Here is a 17,788-nt window from a genome sequence, read left to right as displayed (position 1 = left end):
GTAAAGGTTATACTATGAATTATGGAATAGACTCACAATTCCAATAACAGGTGTATCATCAGGTTCTGAATACATAACTGAATAAATAAATAAAATATTTCATGATTGCTTATTTTTCTTTTGATACAAATTCTCCTTTTATATACCAGGATGATTTTGAACTCACAATCCTCCTGCATCGGCATCAGCCTTCTGAGTACCAGGATTACAGAAAATACTACATTACAGCCAATGAAAAAAATTTTTTTAAACTCCAAAACTTCTCGGTGAATAATTGTGAAGTAAAGAAGACTCCAGGTGATAGCTTGGGAGCAGTTAGTGCCTGTTTTGTCCTCTCTGCTGTTAAATGACCTGTGCACAGGACAGAAAGGGGGTACAGAGATTAGTGTAGGAACGTAGCAGAGCTGCGGTCAAAATGTCAGAAAAGCCATAGGTGAACTGAGAAGGGAGAAAGAAAGGGAAAAGGTGTAACTACGGGCCTTTTCAGAAGGAAGAATAAGGAAGACTAGGGTAAGGAAGATGAGGAAGAGACCTGGTCATTCGTCTTCATCATCTCAGACCATGAAGCCCAATATGGACAAGTTCAAGAGAACCGCCACATAGGCTGCCCACGCAAGCCTCAGCATTGCCAGAGCATAAATCTCATTCAGAATCTCAGTGTAAGGAAGATGCTGGACCAATAGCCCCTGGTCCATTCCCCTCCAGTGGAAGGCTTGGCTAGCAGCTTCTCACATATGAGAACTGACATGCGCCACCATAGAGTTCGTGAGCCGGGCAAGGGGCTGGAGATTGAAACACACAAAAACACACAGAGACACAGATCATACTTGATGCCAGAATGTCCCAAGAATGCCGCCTTTATTGTGTTCAGGGGCAGAGTATATAGAGATAGCCACGCCCCAGCCAAACGCACCAGAAACCATTCCCCTGCCATCAGGAACGCCTGAGGGTCTCGTGCTCAGAGCAGCTGTAGGCACTCAGATCAGGGGAAAACAAGTTGTTTACAAGAAATTCAGGATCTGGGGGTTCACAGCTCCCAACGGAGAACTATAAAACCCCCAAAGCTGGCCTACGAGCCTGAGATACCAGATTGAACCTCACAATAAATACAAAGTTCATTGAAGGTGAAGGGGCAGTCAGGCTTAGACTGCTTCAGCCCTCCTTAGCGCCCAAGCTGGACAGCATGCCACAGATGGGCTGTGCCCGGGTCTGTGATTGGGGCAGCGGGTAAAGACCACCAGAGCCATGGTCTACATCTAGTTCCTCTAGGTCCTGAGGTGCCGTTCAGAAAACTCCTTGTTTAACCTCAGGAAAACACTGGGGAGTGGTCAAATAAAAAAGAGCAAACAAACAAACAAAACCAGAAAAGGGGAACACTCATTGCCGTATTCGCTGCCTTCGGCATCGGGTACAACACTCATGACTTTGCTCAGGAGAAAACCTGTCGTGTTCCCGCACTGACTTAGTGTATGTAATACACTAGCTCAGTTAAGTCTTCGCAGAAAAGCAATGTTCCTATTGTCATTATTTTAACACTCTCTTTATTAAGTGTTACTTCTTCTGTTTTACCCAATTTCCCAAAAATTTAACATGGCAGTAGTAAAGAGTTATATTCCTAAAATAATTTTATGGATGACGCTGAGCTGTTTATATTTTCTGGGGTGAGAAATGGCCTAAAAAAGCAAGAGAACAAGTCTGTGTGATAACACACTTTGTATATTGTGGTATCTTTAGAGATCCTTCCCAAACAACAGCAACAAACCCTGTAAAATGCAAATATCACATATGGCCTGTGTTTTGTGGGATTACTAGCAGAGAGAACACACCTGGACTTTAAATTGCTTTTAAAAGAAAGAAATACCGAGTTTGACCTGAGTCCCGCTGCAGCGTGGAGCTTGTGGTGAGAAAGAGAAAGAGGTTCGGGGACTGCAAGGTGGAGTGGAGAGGAGCCAGCAGCAAAGGCCCAGCACAGATGAAATCACACCCAGGAACTGCAATCAAACAGGAGCCAATATACCGGATGAGGATCTGAAACTCAGGGATTCATAGCGGGTCCTCGAGGAAGGGCTTGAAGCTAGAGAGGCCAGAGTTGACGAGAGAGAGAGAGAGAGAGAGAGAGAGAGAGAGAGAGAGAGAGAGAGAGAGAGAGAGAGATATTGACATGGCATGGTGCCCTTTAAAAGTGTGACAGTAAGAGAAAGAACATAGAAAGGGGAGAATTCAAGTTAAATACTGACATGGGACACTCAAGAAATCTAGCCATGAGTCCAGACTAAAAGAAGGGCATGAAAAGGTTATAAATACTGGCGGGCATGAAAAGTAAATATTGGCGAAGGGGAGTAGAAAGATAACTGCTATCCAAGAAACTGTGAGAGTCAAAGGATATTATTCACAATTTACGGTCCAGAGGGAAAAATAGAATATTGGGGAAAAGCTAAGTCACTTAAAAACAAGACCAAAATAGATACCTTTCTAATACCCAGATGAAAACAAAAATCAAAATAAGAAAGCAAGGAAAACAGCAAATATAAAAATTGAAAACTGTTCATCTTTGAGGACAAAGTATTTTCAGGGCCACTAGACATAAATATTAAATTAGTTATAAAGTTAAAAGTTTTAGGCTTCTATTGGAAGCCTTTAAAATGACAAACAAGGGAATGGAGCTTCATTTGCAAGGGAATTGAGGGAAGGAAAAGCAAGACAAGATTCTCTTTATTAAGTTAGCAGGCAGAGGCTGGAGGCTCAGCAGGTAAGAATGCTCACTTCTTTTGCAGAGAACTGGATTCCGTTCCCAGCACCCACATCTGGCAGCTCAAAGCCATTTGAAATTCCAGTACCAGGCAACCCAATACCCTCTTTTGACCCTTGTGGGTACCTGCACATGAACTCATGCAGGCAAACATATGTACACATTAAAAAAAACACCTTAAAGATAAATAAAATTGATGTATTAATTTGACAGAATGAGCTATTTTCATATACACACATGGCCTACTATACTCAAGTCTGTGAGATTTCACACAAGCTATTTTGCTCACACCCGTCTCTACTGTTCTTCCCTTTTTAGCTTCTCCCAGCTTCTGTCACCTCCCAGCTGTGCTGCCCATGTCCTTCTGGATGTGGGGTCATCCTGAGCCCTGGCTGACCTGCATCTCCCTCCCCTAGAAGTCATCAATGGACCATAGCTTCTCAATGACAGGTGGGGGACCCACGAACCCTTTCCCCATCTGTGCTAAAATCTTGATTGGCTTGATCTCGTGTGGGTCACATTCAGACAACCATAGCCGCTCTGAATCCATGAGCCTCTGGTTTCAGTCCAGTCTTCCCTGACCTCTGGCTCTTAGAACTTGCCCTCTTGTGTGATGGTCCCCAAGCCTTGCAGAGAGGGGGTGATACAGATGTCTCATTTGTGGGTGAGCACTCCATTGATCTTCTGCACTTTGACCAGTTTTGATTTTCTGTGACCTCTGTGGCACAAAGACACTCTCCAATGAGGTCAGAGAGCTCCACTAACCTATGGATAGAGAAATAAGGATTTTATATTCTGTCCAGTTAGCAAAATCATAGTAGCAGGTTCACCCCTGGGCCTGTGACCTGCCCGGCTGTGCATTCTTCAAGCTGAGATTTTCTAGAAAGCTAAACTTTCCTTTACAGTGCCACAGAGATGTTCCTCATTAACTGAGAGGTTAAAACAGCATTATATTTTACACATGGTTTTACGGGCAAGGCATTTGGAAGAAGCTCATTTGGACTGTTCATATACCCGCACAATCTTCATGGCAATCAACAGGGGTGGCTAGGGCAGGACACACATTCAGGATGACCTCTTCCCTCACGTGTCTGGTGTCCTTGTGGGCACAGACAGAGGCTGGATTGAGCTGGAACGCTCTCCTCTGGGTGACTGCAGAGCTTCTCCATTGTCTTGCTAGCTGCATTGGCGAACTCCCACAAGAAAATACAAGGCCAGCAAAGTCATCACTAGCTTCATAGGGGGAACTGAAGCATTGAAAGGCAAGAAAAGGGATCATCTCTACCAGATAGGAAAGCCTTTATGATGCAAGATTTTTATCTTGAGCACGTAGACAAATATAAAAATAGGGTACCCGGAAAGATGACTAGAAATAGCCTCACTAACATTTAGAGCAGGGTACATTTGTGGAGATTTAGTACGTGATAAGGACAGCATCTGAACTCACTGGAGACAGGGACCAGCCTTGGTTAAATGGTGGTGACGCCATCATTTATCAGTCACTTGAAAAGGGTAGCATTAGATCAAGTTCTCACACTGAAAGAATAAAATGAGTATGTGTCAGAGTTCTAACTATAAAACCGAAACTTCGCATGTAATAGATGCCAAGGGCTTTCTCTATATCTTGCTTTAGAAGAGGACTTTATGGCTATGGTTCAAAATGTAAATGCAACAAAAATATTGATGTGTTTGTACATAAAAGTGAAGCAACTTTTACATAGCAAAAAAATATGAAGATTGAATTGGAAGAAAATATTTCAAAACTGTCACAAAATACCTAGATATAGATGTGGATATATATTACTTGATATATATATATATCTTTAAAATAAAGGAGAAAGATACTTCTGTTGGTAAGATGTGAGAAAACACACTGTGTAAACACATTAACATATTTTGAGTTTAACTTACGGGGAGAGAAATGCACTGTGTTGAGGAGAAGAATCTGGGATATTTCTCCTCCATAGGCTTGGCAACGCCTCACAATCTTTCCCCTTTCTTCTATTGTTGGGAAACAGATACATTCTTTTATCCACTGCTGGGAAGAATGCAGAGTGCAGCACTATGGTAGAGAACCCGACAGTGTCTAAAAGATTTCATATGCAGACAGCAATCACATTTCTAGAAATTTATTCTAAACACATTCCTTGGAAAAGATCATTCTTTCCAGTATTACCTGTCATTGTAAAAAAAAAAAAAAATAATGTTACCTAAATTTCCAGTATTGAAAATTAGTTTTAAAAAAACCAAGTGGAACATGAACACAATGGAAGCCTCTGCTACTCTAAAGCTGGAAGAAGGAGCCCATGAACTGATACGCTGAGACCTGCCGGCTGCATTGCGAAATGAAAAGAAACTGCAAAGGTAAGGAAGTTCCTATCCCCGCTGCAGTTATCTGTAAGAGTACAGCGTCTAATAGAGACAGGGAAATGAACACAACCGCGTGAATCTCCATGCCCTTGTAAAAAAGGAACCATGGAAGGTTAAACAGAAAGCAGAAAAAACAGGTTAGGGACAAGGAACACCGTGTCTCTAGGGACAGGTGAGTTGGGTGGAGGAAGGAGCAGGGGAAGGCAACTGTTTCAGGAGCGTCTGTCAGTCCGTCAGTATCATGTTTCCCCTCTGGAAGCAGATTAAGGCTGTACACATTCAAAGCCCAGAACCCAGTCCTCTAGTATGGGCAAATAAAAATTAATACTAAATATAAACAGAAACAGATGAACCTCAACTGTATTTCCAAGTAAGGAAGAAAAAGATACAGGTAATTTCACTGTTTTGATTTCAGTGTTTTGAGATAGGGTCTCATAATGCAGTCTAGGCTGGCCTGAAACTGATGTTTTTTCTTTGCCTTGCCTTTCCTAGTACTGGATTTGGGCTTGGTGTGTGTGTGTGTGTGTGTGTGTGTGTGTGTGTGTGTGTGTGTGTGTGTGTGTGTACGTGCGCATGTGCATGTTTGCATGTATGTGGATGCACATGCACATGGCTGTAGGGTTGGCCAAGATTGACATTGTATGTCTTCCTTGATAGGCTTCCATTTATGCACCGAGGCTGAACCCAGAGGTTGCCAGTTCTACCAGTATAGTTGCCCAGCTTGCCCTACGGGTATCCCATCTCTATCTCCTGGATGTTGCAGCTACAGGTGGGCCACCATCCTCCCCTTCCCTTTTCCATGGCTGCTGGGGATGCGAACTCCAGTTCTCACCCTTGTGCAGCAAGTGGTTTATCCACTAAGCTATCTCCCCGGCTCCGTTTTTGTCTTTAAATTATCATTTTTATTTTGAACTAATTGAGATTTCACATTAAGTTGTGATTGAGAAGTGGTTAGGATGGCAGAGGTCAAAACCTTGGCGTCTTCCTTGGCTTTTGCAGACGTAGGTCTGTTGGAGTCCACTTGTCCCTGTAGTGTCTGACTGAAATAGAATAGTTATTGTAGAAATGCTTCCCTCCTGCCTTGCTGAGATAGAAAGCACTATGGCTGTCATTGTCATCTGTTGGGTCGCCACAGCCGGATTGGCCAGTTGAGTTTAATGCTGGATCATCTGAGGTACAGAACCCAAAAGTAGTACCAACAAGTGATAAATGGAAATTCAGGACTGAACTCTTCTTAGGTCTTGAGGTCCCTGCCTTCTCTTTTGCAAAATCTGTGTTTATTGTATGTTTTCAGGCCAGTACTTTTAATTAAGCTAAAATTGTTCCAGGACGTTTCTATCACCTGTGTGTCTGAGATACTGGAGCTTTGGTTGGAAAGTGGAAAATGAGTAAGTCTGCTCTGTTTCTCCAGGCTACTCAAAGAGGTTGAGTGTAGCTTCAAAAAAGGAAAGCCAAAACCCACTATCCATCCCCATCCTGATTTGAGGAAATCAAGAGAGCGCGACTTGAGCATCTTTGGTAGGTTTGTTTTGTGGAGTATTGCTGGTTCCGTGATTCTGAAGCTGTTTCCCCTGTGTCTCAGGGTAAAACAAATGAGTACGTGAGTTGACATCTTGGAGCCAGATTTTCCTGGGATAGAGGAATATACAGAAGCGAGACAGAAAAGGGCAAGGAAAAAGACTTGTGGAATTGTATTGGGGCTTAGAATCTGGGTATCGTATATGTATGTGTGTATGTAAGCATGTTCAGCACATCCTGCTAGAAACACAAGAGCCTCTGTGGCCTGAACTGACCAGGTTTGGAGGCTTCTTAAAGGCAGACCAATGCTGCTGAAGCAGTCAGTGGTGAGAACTTGCAAGTTGCACATTGATACCGATGTGATTAAAGTGTCCCTTTGGGGAGGGGACGCTGCCTGTACTATTAGAACATGACTGTGTGGAACTGGTATTTTCGGTATTCGCTTAAACATGGCCTGTGCCGTTCAAACGGCAGCTGTCTTTCCTTCCTCGGCCCTGATGGAGTGGGTTCCTTAGCTCTCGAAAACACAAATAGAACATTCAGGGAATGCCCTTTCCTGCAGGCTCCCTTCAACCCCCTTCCCACACTCCCTTCCGATCTCCACATCCCTTTACTCTCAACGGACGCCTACCTCCACCCCCAGCAATTTGCACATTTGCAAAATTGGACACCCAGGATTTTTACTTTCAAAGTGCTGCTTCGTGGGCGTGTCCCAGTTCCTTGGCTGCTTTAAACATGCATCATTTTTTTTAATGAGCAAATAATATTCTGTTGTATGCGTACCACCTTTTCTTACTTGTTCTTCAGCCAATAGGTTTTTTCTACTTCCTAGTTATTATGAATAACGCTGCAATCAGTACAGGAGTGCAGATGTTTCTCAACGCTGATTTCACTTTCTTTGCTATATACTCAGTAGAGGAATTTTCACATCATAAAGTAGTTCAGCTATGAATTTTTTCCAGGAGCCTCCCTACTGTTTCCATAATAATAAGTATACATATTCCTATTAACAGTGTACAAGGATTCCCTTTCGCCTACATCTTCATCATTTTTAGATTTTCAGATAATAACTGTCCTCACTATGGCGTAGGGATGCTTCCTTGTGGCTTTGATTTCCATTTCCCTGGTGATTGGTGACGTGGAACATTTCACCCTGTTGGCTGGTGTCTGATGTGGGATTCCCCTCTGTATGCTGTGAATACCATTGATTAATAAAGAAACTGTCTTGGGCCTACGCAGAGCAGAATAGAGGTAAGGCGGGGGGGGGGGGGGGGGGGGGGGGGGGGGGAAGCAGGGGACGGGGACGACACACCATGACGAACGACACTAAAAAGACACTGCCAGCTGAAACCTTGCTGGCAGGCCATGAATTAATAGAAATGGGTTAATTTAGTATGTAAGAGCTTGCCAGAAATACGCTTAAGTGATTGGCCAAGCAGTGATTTAATTAATACAGTTTCTGTGTGGTTATTTCGGGAGTCTGGGTGGCCAGAAAATGAACAAGTAGCCTCCCACAACATACGCCTTCTTTTGAGAGGTGTCCGTTTAGATCTAGTGCCCATTCTGGGAGCTTTGTTATGTCCCAGAGTTCCTTCTAAACCAACCCTTGTCTGACACACAGTTGCAAAGGTGCCTCCCGCTCCACTTTTCTCAGTGCCACATGGACATTCCCTGGGCTACGCAGCACTCTTTCCTGATGTGTGCTCCCATCTGTCTGGATTTGCTTTGGTTTCCTGTCCCTTTGAGGCCATGGCGTAAAATATTCCGGCCCATTCCAGTGTCCTGAAGCATTTACCGTACATTTTCTCAGAGTAGTTTCTTAGATTCGAGTCTTGTATTTGAGTCTTTTGGGTTGATTTTTGTAATGTGTGCAGGATAGGGGTCTAGGTTTATTCTTCTGCATGTAGATATCTAGTTCCTGGAACACGTGCGGACGACCTTTCCCCAATGTGTTATTATTGCCATATTTATAAGAGACTCACTTGGCTGTAGATGTGTAGGTTTCCTTTCAGGGTCCTGCTGTCTTGTTCCATTGGTCTATGTACCTGCTTAGTGTCAACACCCTGCTGGTTGTTTGTCATAAACATCTTCTCCTTCTGGTCTCGCATGTACTTGATTATATTCATGTCCCCAACCATCCCCTCTCTTCCCCTTTGCCTCCCCCATTCTCCTTGCTTTCCCCAGAAACTCTTGCTTCTGCTCTTACATACATGTGTATGATGTATAGATATAGATGACATAGACTTAGGTTAGATAAAGCTAGGATTGCGTGGGAAAGAAAATATGCTTGTCATTCTGAGTCTGGGTTATCGCTATGATTATCTTTAGTTGTATCTACTTTCCTGAAAATGACAGCTTAATCCTTATTTATGGCCGACTAAAGCTTGATTTGCATACCGACAGCATTTTCCCACTTATCCACTGATAGTCAAACAGGCTCAGTTCCATATGTTGACTATTGTAAAAAAAAAAAACATGTTGTAATAAAACATGGATATACAGACAGGTATCTCTGTAGCATGCAGAATTAAATTCCTTTGGAATATTCTTAGAAGTGATAATTGTGGGTTATATGGTAGTTCTATTTTTAGTTTTTCTGAATTTCCATGTTGATTTTCATAGTGGCTTGACTAATGCAAGTTTTCGTCCTAAGTGTATAAAGATTCCCACTTCCTGCATCCTGCTTTTCCTCCCTCTCTCTGTCTCTTGCTCTCTGTGTCTATGTGTTTGCTCATGTGTTTGCAGGTGTAAGTGTATACACGTGTATGGAGGTCACATGACAATCTCTTCCCTTCTTCCCCTCGGGTGCTTTCCTTCTTTTTATTCATTGCCTTACTTATTTTGAAAGAGTCTCTCACTGTCATGGAATTCACCAAGTAGGCTCTCTTGGCTGCTAGAATGGCTCACCCATAACCTATCTGCCCCTAGCTAGTATTGGGTTGCAAGTCACCACTACCTACCTCACCTGACATTTTGTTGTGGCTGCTGCCGTTTGCATTGATTCTAGTAAAATGAAGTGAACGAGGGGCCTCCTGCTTACAAGGAAAGGGATTTACCCACTAAGTTACTGTCCTAGTCTTGTGATTTGTTTTCTTGACATCAACTGTTTTAAGTGGAGTGAGATGAAATCTCAGTATAATTTAGATTTTTTACTTCAATGGTGGCTTAGAATATGGAACATTTTTTTTCATGTTGATTAGTCATCTGCAGCACATCTTTTGAGAACTCTTTGCCCTTTTGTCTATGTATGTAGAAATTCATCCATTGTGTGCCCTAAAGGATCGTCTATTTTGGAGGACTTTTTACGGTTGCTGAATAGAGTGTATATTCTACAAGTGTTGCACTGCAGGTTGTTGCATCTGTTGTTGTCTGTTAAGTCCCCGTGGTCCACAATATCATTGAACTCAGAAGCTCCACTGTTGGTTCGTCATCTGGATCTCCTATCTTTTGATGAGAGCTGGGATTATATTGAGATCGGCCTGTGTCTTTATATCTGGCAATGCTTGGGTCTGCCAATGTCAGAGCACGTATGCTTCCAGTTGTTTTAGATCTTGATAGGCTGTTTCCTTAATCAACACGACATGGCCTTTATCGCTCCTGAATACTTTATCAGATAGTCAAAGCTTCATCTTTTTGCTTTTGAGCTCCATTTGTTTAGATTGGTTTTTTTTCTTTGCTTTTGCCTTAAGGCTTTGTTTTTTTATATATTATTATTATTATTTTAAAGAACTTCCAAAGGCTTTATCTTTGCCAGGGTAATGCATTTCTTGTAGGCAGCAAATAGGTAAGTCTGTTTGTAAATCCAATCTGTTAGTCTAGATCTGCGGCTAGTGAATTGAGGACATTAACATTTAGAGTTGTTGTTGAGGGTTATATATTAATTCCTGCCATTTGTGGGTTTTGTAGGGTTCAGTACTTTCTTTTTTTTGGGGGGTTCAGTACTTTCATAACACTCATCTGCTCTTACTCTTCTGTCATTTTTTCCTTTCTGGTTATAGTGATGGTTTTAGTGATTGTGGATTCTTTTAGTTTGTGTTTACTTTGGATTTTTTCCCTGTCTCCTTCAATTACGAACTATAGATGTGCTATCTCTATATCTATTTCTAGATAGCCAGCATTATCGAATCCAGATTGGCAGATATTGTCATTCAGAGCCTGAAATACATCACTCCATGCACTCCTAACGTGCAGATTTTGTTGGGAAATCTGCTGTTTTGCTGGTGGGTTTGCCTCTACGATGAGTCGATGTTTCTCGCCTGCAGCTTCCAACTTTCTTTTTTTTCTGTGTACTTAATGTTTTACCTAGAAGGTGACACGGGGAGATTCTTTTCTGGTTTGGTCTGTTTGGAATTCTGTCTGTCTCCTGAATGTGGATGACCATATCTTTCTTTAGGCTTGGACACTTTCCTGCAATAAACTTACTTTCTTACCTTTACTTTGTATTTTACCTCTGAATGCCATGATCTTGAGCTTCATGTTTTAATGGTGTTCCATCTTACATGCCTCATTTGTACTTTATATTATTTTGTCTTATTGCCAGAATGTCCTAATTTATCCACCTCACTCTCTCTCAAACTGTAATATTCTGCCTTTCATCTAATTCATTCTATTTTTTTTTTTTTTTTTTTTTTGGTTTTTTGAGACATGGTTTCTCTGTGTAGCTTTGAAGCCTGTCCTGGAACTCACTCTGTAGACCTGGCTGGTCGTGAACTCAGAGATCCTGCCTCTGCTTCCTGAGCGCTGGGATTAAAGATGTGTACCACCACCACTCAACCCATTTAATCCATTCAATTGCTGAGTAATCGCACTGGTTTTTAAAAAATCTCCCTTAGCGAGCCTTTAATTTTCAAGTTTTCAATTAGATTTTTTTTCCCGAATTTCTACCTCTCTGTGGACTTTATCCCTCAGATCTTATAATTTCTTCCTTATTTGCATCGCCTGCCTATGTAGATTTTGGAATTCCTTCTGGAGTTTACTCATCTCATTTCTGATTTTGCTGAACATTCTTAGAATCATTCTTCAAGGTCCTTGTCTGGGATCTCATCTACTCCCTGTCATTGGAACCCGTCCTGAGGAAATGGTAATGGCAGAAGGAGATCCACTGCCTTGACTGTCCATGTTTTCTGTGTTCTGCACTGGAACGCATGCATCTGGGATCGTGTTGGTGACTGACATCTTACATTTGAAACATTGGCAGTGTTCAAGTAGGGCTAAGTTGCAGTAGAGCTCAGGTGTAGTTTCTCCCCAACTGGACTGGGTGTGACTCGGAGCACAGGGCATGAGGCTCAGCATCATTCTGAGAGCAGAATACTGGCTGCAGAAGGAACTGCACAGATGGGTAAGCCTGCTATGAAAACATGGGACCAGGCAACTACAAGCAAAGGCTACTTCAACTCGAGTAACTACGGGGCGTAGAGAAACAAGGGCAGCGCTGCATGTCCCAGGGTAGAGTTACTAAGGAAGACGTGAGAAGCGGAGCGAGGCTCAGTGTTAGAGCTGTGGGGAGAAAATAGAAGAGGGGACATCAACAGAAGGGGCAATGATAAGAGAGGCAGTGTTCGCGGAAGACAGAGTGAGAAGAGAGGAAACAAACGCAACCAGGCAGCATCAAACACTCCCAGGACTTGAGAAGCCGAGACAAGGGAGCCTCCTGGCTCCAGGCCAACCTATGACCTATGGTAGAACCTGCCTTAGAGAGAGAGGGAGAGAATGACTGGACAGAGTTGGTCAACAAAATTAGATCCTGAACAGGAGAAATTTAACTGTGATGTGTACTATACAAAATGCTTGACGAGTTCCTAATTTAACTCTTTTGTTTGTGTGTTTGTTTGTTTGTTTGTTTGAGACAGAGTTTATCCTGCAACTTGCTCTGTCGACCACCAGGTGGCCTCCCACTCATGAGAAATCTGCCTGCCTCTGCCTCCTGAGTACTGGGATTAAAGGCGTGCGCTACCACTGCCCGGACTGATTTAACTCTTTGACAATGTGTTCAGATGGTCTCTGAGGTTAGATTTCTGGGAGAAGCATCAAGACAATTGCCTTCCTATCCAAACTGCTCTCTCCCCTGGGATATTAGACTCGGTCTGTCTTGAGTGTTTGTTTCCTGCCTGTCACTGGAAGCCCTGGGTAGTATCTCCATAGTCATCTAGTCAGGGGCTGGCCAGATAGTCCCTTTCAAATTTCAACTTAAATTTGTGTTTTCTTTACTGAGACTGAACATCTGTTCAAACCACTTGGTCTTTTGCTGTTGTTTCTGCTTGTTTGTCTTGCTTTTGTTTGTCGATAGCTTGCTCTAGAATTATACACATTTTCTGATTGGGTCGAAGATCTTTGCCTCTGTAAGTTGCAAGAACATTTAACTATTACAAATATTGGTGACTTGCTGTGTGTGTGTGTGTGTGTGAGAGAGAGAGAGAGAGAGAGAGAGAGAGAGAGAGAGAGAGAGAGCGCTTCTTACTTTGTTTCATCTTCTAGCATCGTTTCTAGTGTTTGGCCTCCTTGGTCAGGAGAGTTCTCTCTAATAGCTTCAGTCTTCCCTATGCCTGGCAAGGCCTCCTCTTCCCACAGTGCAGATACATTCTAGAGTCTTTGTGCTTTCTATAGTTGGATCTTACTTTGAAATTTAAAATCTATATGCATTAAAAAAATAAAATAAACAAAAAAATAAAATAAAATCTATATGCATTGATTTATATATTTATTTATCTATGATGTGAAATAGAGGGTAAATGCAATGTCAAATTTGAGTGAAATAAAAGTGACCTCAATGTTTTTAATTTAAAAATAGTTCTGAGAACGCTACAACAAATCAGGCTGCTTACATTGGGAATGTCAGACACTGACGATAAAATAGACGGGGAGTGACAATGGGAAAGCACACCTGTCTGGCATCTCCGTTGTCTCTGAAGTGAACTAATGGCAGGAGTTGATTCTTTGTGAGTTGGGGCCCACACCGTGGGGAGGGTCCCAAGTTCACCCGGTTGACTGTGACATCCAGGAAAAAAAAATGGTAATCTGGGAGTGATTCTGCCCATCTTAAGGGTGATGGAAAGTGGAAGCAGAAGCTTCTTCCTCAAGGTCTCAGACCTGACTGCTGAACTGGACCTTTTTATTAAAGTCTGGTCACCAGACTTCATCAGACTTGCACTGGCTGTGTGAGATTACATAACGCCTGGTTGATGCTGAGAGCCACCGTCCTGTGTGTGTGCTTCCTAACCAAGCCTATCCCCCGCTACCCACTTCAAATTTAAAGACAATTCGAGCAACATTTTCTTAAACTTTGCCTCTAAAGCTCTTATTCCTGCGGCATCACCACTTTTCCTATAAGAGAAAAAGACTAGAACCTTGGTCTCGGGTTGAGAACACCTGAATCTACGCAATAGATTTAAGAGAATTGAAAACAGATGTGTCTAATAAATTTCAAAGTGATTTCCTCTGTGAATGAGCTAGAACTAACCCTTGAACCTGTGGTTTCTTTGCATCTCTCAAGACGGAGAATTGATGTAGCGGCTCTAGGAAAGCACGTTTTAGCACACACACGCGATCACTCAGGTGTTTTCCTGTTTCACAGGGCCACAAAACGACACACCAGTTGTGGACACGAGTGCCTCTGGGGACGCTTAGGCTTGCCAGCTTCATGGAGGTGAATTACTCGGTGCGCAGTCAAACCAGGACAACAAGGTTGGCTTGGGAGTCACGGGGTCAAGTGTGCAATAGAATTTTCCTCAGCTCCATGAGCTTAAACTCAATGCAGGTGACCCAAGGGGACCTCAGGGGGGACGCATTCCCCTGAACATCACCTGGACATTCTTGGCACCGGAGAGTCAACGTGACTGGGGAAATGGCTGCCAGTGCCAGTCTTTCTGCCCCCAGAAAAGTCACCCTTTGCAGGAATGCAATTAAACGGGCGTTTGGGGCTAGAAATAGAAGAGCATGCGTAGACTAATGTGCTAAGAACACTCTTTGTGCATTTCAGAAAACATAGCTGTTTACAGCCAAGCAGCCGAAAGGCCCATTGCTGGGCTTTCTGTCCTCTCTAACGGGTGTTTTCTGGTGAATGTTAACACAGGGGGTGGTAAGTACAGACTGCCGCAAGCTATGTTGCGTTGGTATGCTGGAGAAAACGGGAACAAGGCGCCACCAGCTCAAGCTCTCGGTTAAAATGGGTCCATTCTAGCACAGGTCAGTTTGCTCGGTTAGTGAGTCCAGTGGCCAGGTTCACTCCCATGACCTTAGCCAAAGTTTTCTAAGGCTGTGCCCAGCTGGCCTCTTCCTTGCCCTTGCCATCCAAGAACAGCATGGACAGCTGTGATCAAAAAACAGGGTGTGTCCCTAGCTGCGGGGCTCGGATGCCACAGTCCAGAGTCCTTCTCTCATCCTGGTATTTGGCGCTGACAATCACCCCTTGGCTTTGCTCCCTGGGCAGCTGAGAGGTTGCATGAGGTTGACAGGGATTCTCGCTTCCCTTCTCAAGCAGTTTTTATCTCCTTCTATGGTAGAAATGGCACATTTTCCTTGGGGACTCTTCAGACATTCCCAAATTGTCAGCCGTGTCTTCCTGTGGACTGATGTTGTATTTGGGGATGATCTCTGCAAGGAAATGACATTTATATAACCGTCAACCTCATGGAGGGTTGGTGCACCTATCTGTTGAGAATCTTTGTACTTATGTCTGTATATGCACACACTGGAAAATATTTCTCCTCTGCGTTTTCACTTTAATCTAGTAACAATTCACTCATTCACTTTAATATATATTAATGATATATATAACTACAAATTATTATAATATATCACATATTATATAAATGGTATAATATAAATATAATAATGGATATATTAATTATAATAATATATTAAATATATTAATATATCTTTACCGAGAGCCTCCTCTGCTCTAAGCAGAGGTTGTGTGAGGTTTACAGGGCTTCTCACTTGGCCAAGAGGCATGGTTGGTCATGTGACTTACGAACCTGGCAGAAGCATTTTGGAGGAACCTCCACTGAGGTAATTAGCCTTAAAATAAAAACAAGTCATCTGTCAAAGAGTATGGTATTTTAGGGCCCTCGAGAAAGGAGTGGAGAGAAGTCGGCAAGGTCCAGAACAAGCCTGCTCAGTTAGATGATCAGGAGTCCATAGTTGTAGCTGTTGTTTCTCTCCAAATGAATGTGTTTCTAAAGCAGAGCAAACCACATCTTACAGGTGGACGCTGATGCCATTTTAAATGCTCTTTCCATAAAGACGACCCTGTAAACATCCGATGTGAATCATCAACAAAATTCAATCTACCTTTCAATACAGTTATACATGTTTTACAATTGTTTAAGTAAATATGGGAGATTAGAAATATGTTTGCTCCTGTACATGTATATAATGGAAAATTATTCAACTTCAAAGAATAAAATTCTGTCATTTTCAGAAAAATGGAGAGAACTGGACTTATATCAAAGTAACCATTTATCAACTGATGAGATAAAAATATATTACTTGTTAGCATATAGAATAAGAATATAATCTAGGGATCGCGGCGGCGGTTTGCCACGTGACTAGGCAGGCCATCACAACCCTCTGCCTGTTTGTTCACTTTTGACATGATTATGGAGTAAGTTGTCTCCTCTGGAAGTTACATTTTGGACAAGCTGTGGCCTAAGCCTTGCGTACAGTAACATAACACTTACTCTTTCTGCCACAACACGGGAGGATGGAGGCTCTAACCGTGTCTGTGTCGTTATGGGTCACCTCATTTTCCCTCACTCAGCATTGGAGAGACTCGAAATGAAGGTTAGCACTGGCTCACTCTGCAAAGGCAACAAAAATTTCCCCTTACACACAGAATCTGTCCCATGGTTTAGACAGCTACTGCTCCTTCGTTCGTACAGTTTCCCAGATGCCTCCATTTGTGGTCTTGGTTTTAGTGTAGCCAGAATACAAGTCCTGAAAGGACCAAGATGAATGTGCTAATGCGTCCAGGGAAATTAGAGCCCTGGTAGCCTTATGAGAGAACTAGCCCGTTCAATGACGTAGATTTAAATCAAGTAAGCTATCTTGTGATCTCAGATCCTGGGCTTTTAAAACTGGCTCAGTTAGTCTTTTCGTCCCAGCAGAAGTGACTCCGTTCTCTCCTCCCGTCTTTCTCGGTACACATAGAAATCTTTGTGTAGAACTTGGAGTCCCACCGTTCATTGGTTATGTCACAAACAGGACATTCACCTGCATTCATTCTTGGTATTGTTTTCATATATTCATATTCCATTTCCCTGTCTTGAGTGCCAACTGAAGCATCCCTGACGACCAACACCGCAGCTGCTGAGACACTTCTCCAGCCCCTCTTTAACATTCCGAACACTGTTTAAAAGTGTAAAGTCCAAAGTCTCTTCAGAGACTCAAGGCGACCTCCTCATAGTAACTGCCTGTAAACTAAAAAAAAAAAAAAAGCAAAGTATGTCCTTCCAACATAAACTTCCATAGAATACACGTTATCAGTCCACAAGTAAAAACTGGGACATTGTGAGGGAGTACCAAACCAAAACACAACTGAAACCCATCAGATCAAACCCCAAGTCTTGGAGCTTCATATCCATTGTCTGGAACTTCAGTTGCAAAGAACTTGAGATGGCATCTTAGTTGGTTACTCTTGTGTGATGAAATGCCATAAGCAAAAGCGATGTGCAAGAGAAGAGTTTGCTTGGCTTACACATCCTGAATCACAGTCTACTGAGGGAAGAAGCAAGACCTGAGCTCCAAGGAAGTGGAAGCCTGAAACCCCAGGAGCCCATGTAGAGGCCGGGGAGGAATGCTGTTTACATGGCTCGCTCAGCCTGATTCCTTACAGCATCCAGGACCACCAGCCCAGGGCTGGCATCACCCACAATGGGCTGGGCCCTCCTGCATCAATCATTCATTAAGAAAATTGGAAGAAAAAAAAAAGAAAATTGGACACTGGCTGTGGTGGTGTACGCCTTCAATCCCAGCACTTGGGAGTCAGAGGCAGGAGGACCTCTGTGTGTTCAAGGCCAGGCTGGTCTACAGAGTGAGTACCAGAACAACTGAGACTAGAGAAATTCCATCCCAAAAAACTGGAGGAAAAAGGGGGGAGGGAGAAAGGGAGAGAGGGAGGGAGGGAGGTAGAAAGGGAGGGAGGGAGGAAGGTAA

The sequence above is a fragment of the Alexandromys fortis genome, unplaced genomic scaffold, assembly GCF_014885135.2.
Source record: "Alexandromys fortis isolate MF-2015 unplaced genomic scaffold, M_Fortis_MF-2015_v1.1 scaffold_19, whole genome shotgun sequence".
Taxonomy (NCBI): Eukaryota; Metazoa; Chordata; class Mammalia; order Rodentia; family Cricetidae; genus Alexandromys; species Alexandromys fortis.
This window is presented reverse-complemented; position numbering follows the sequence as displayed.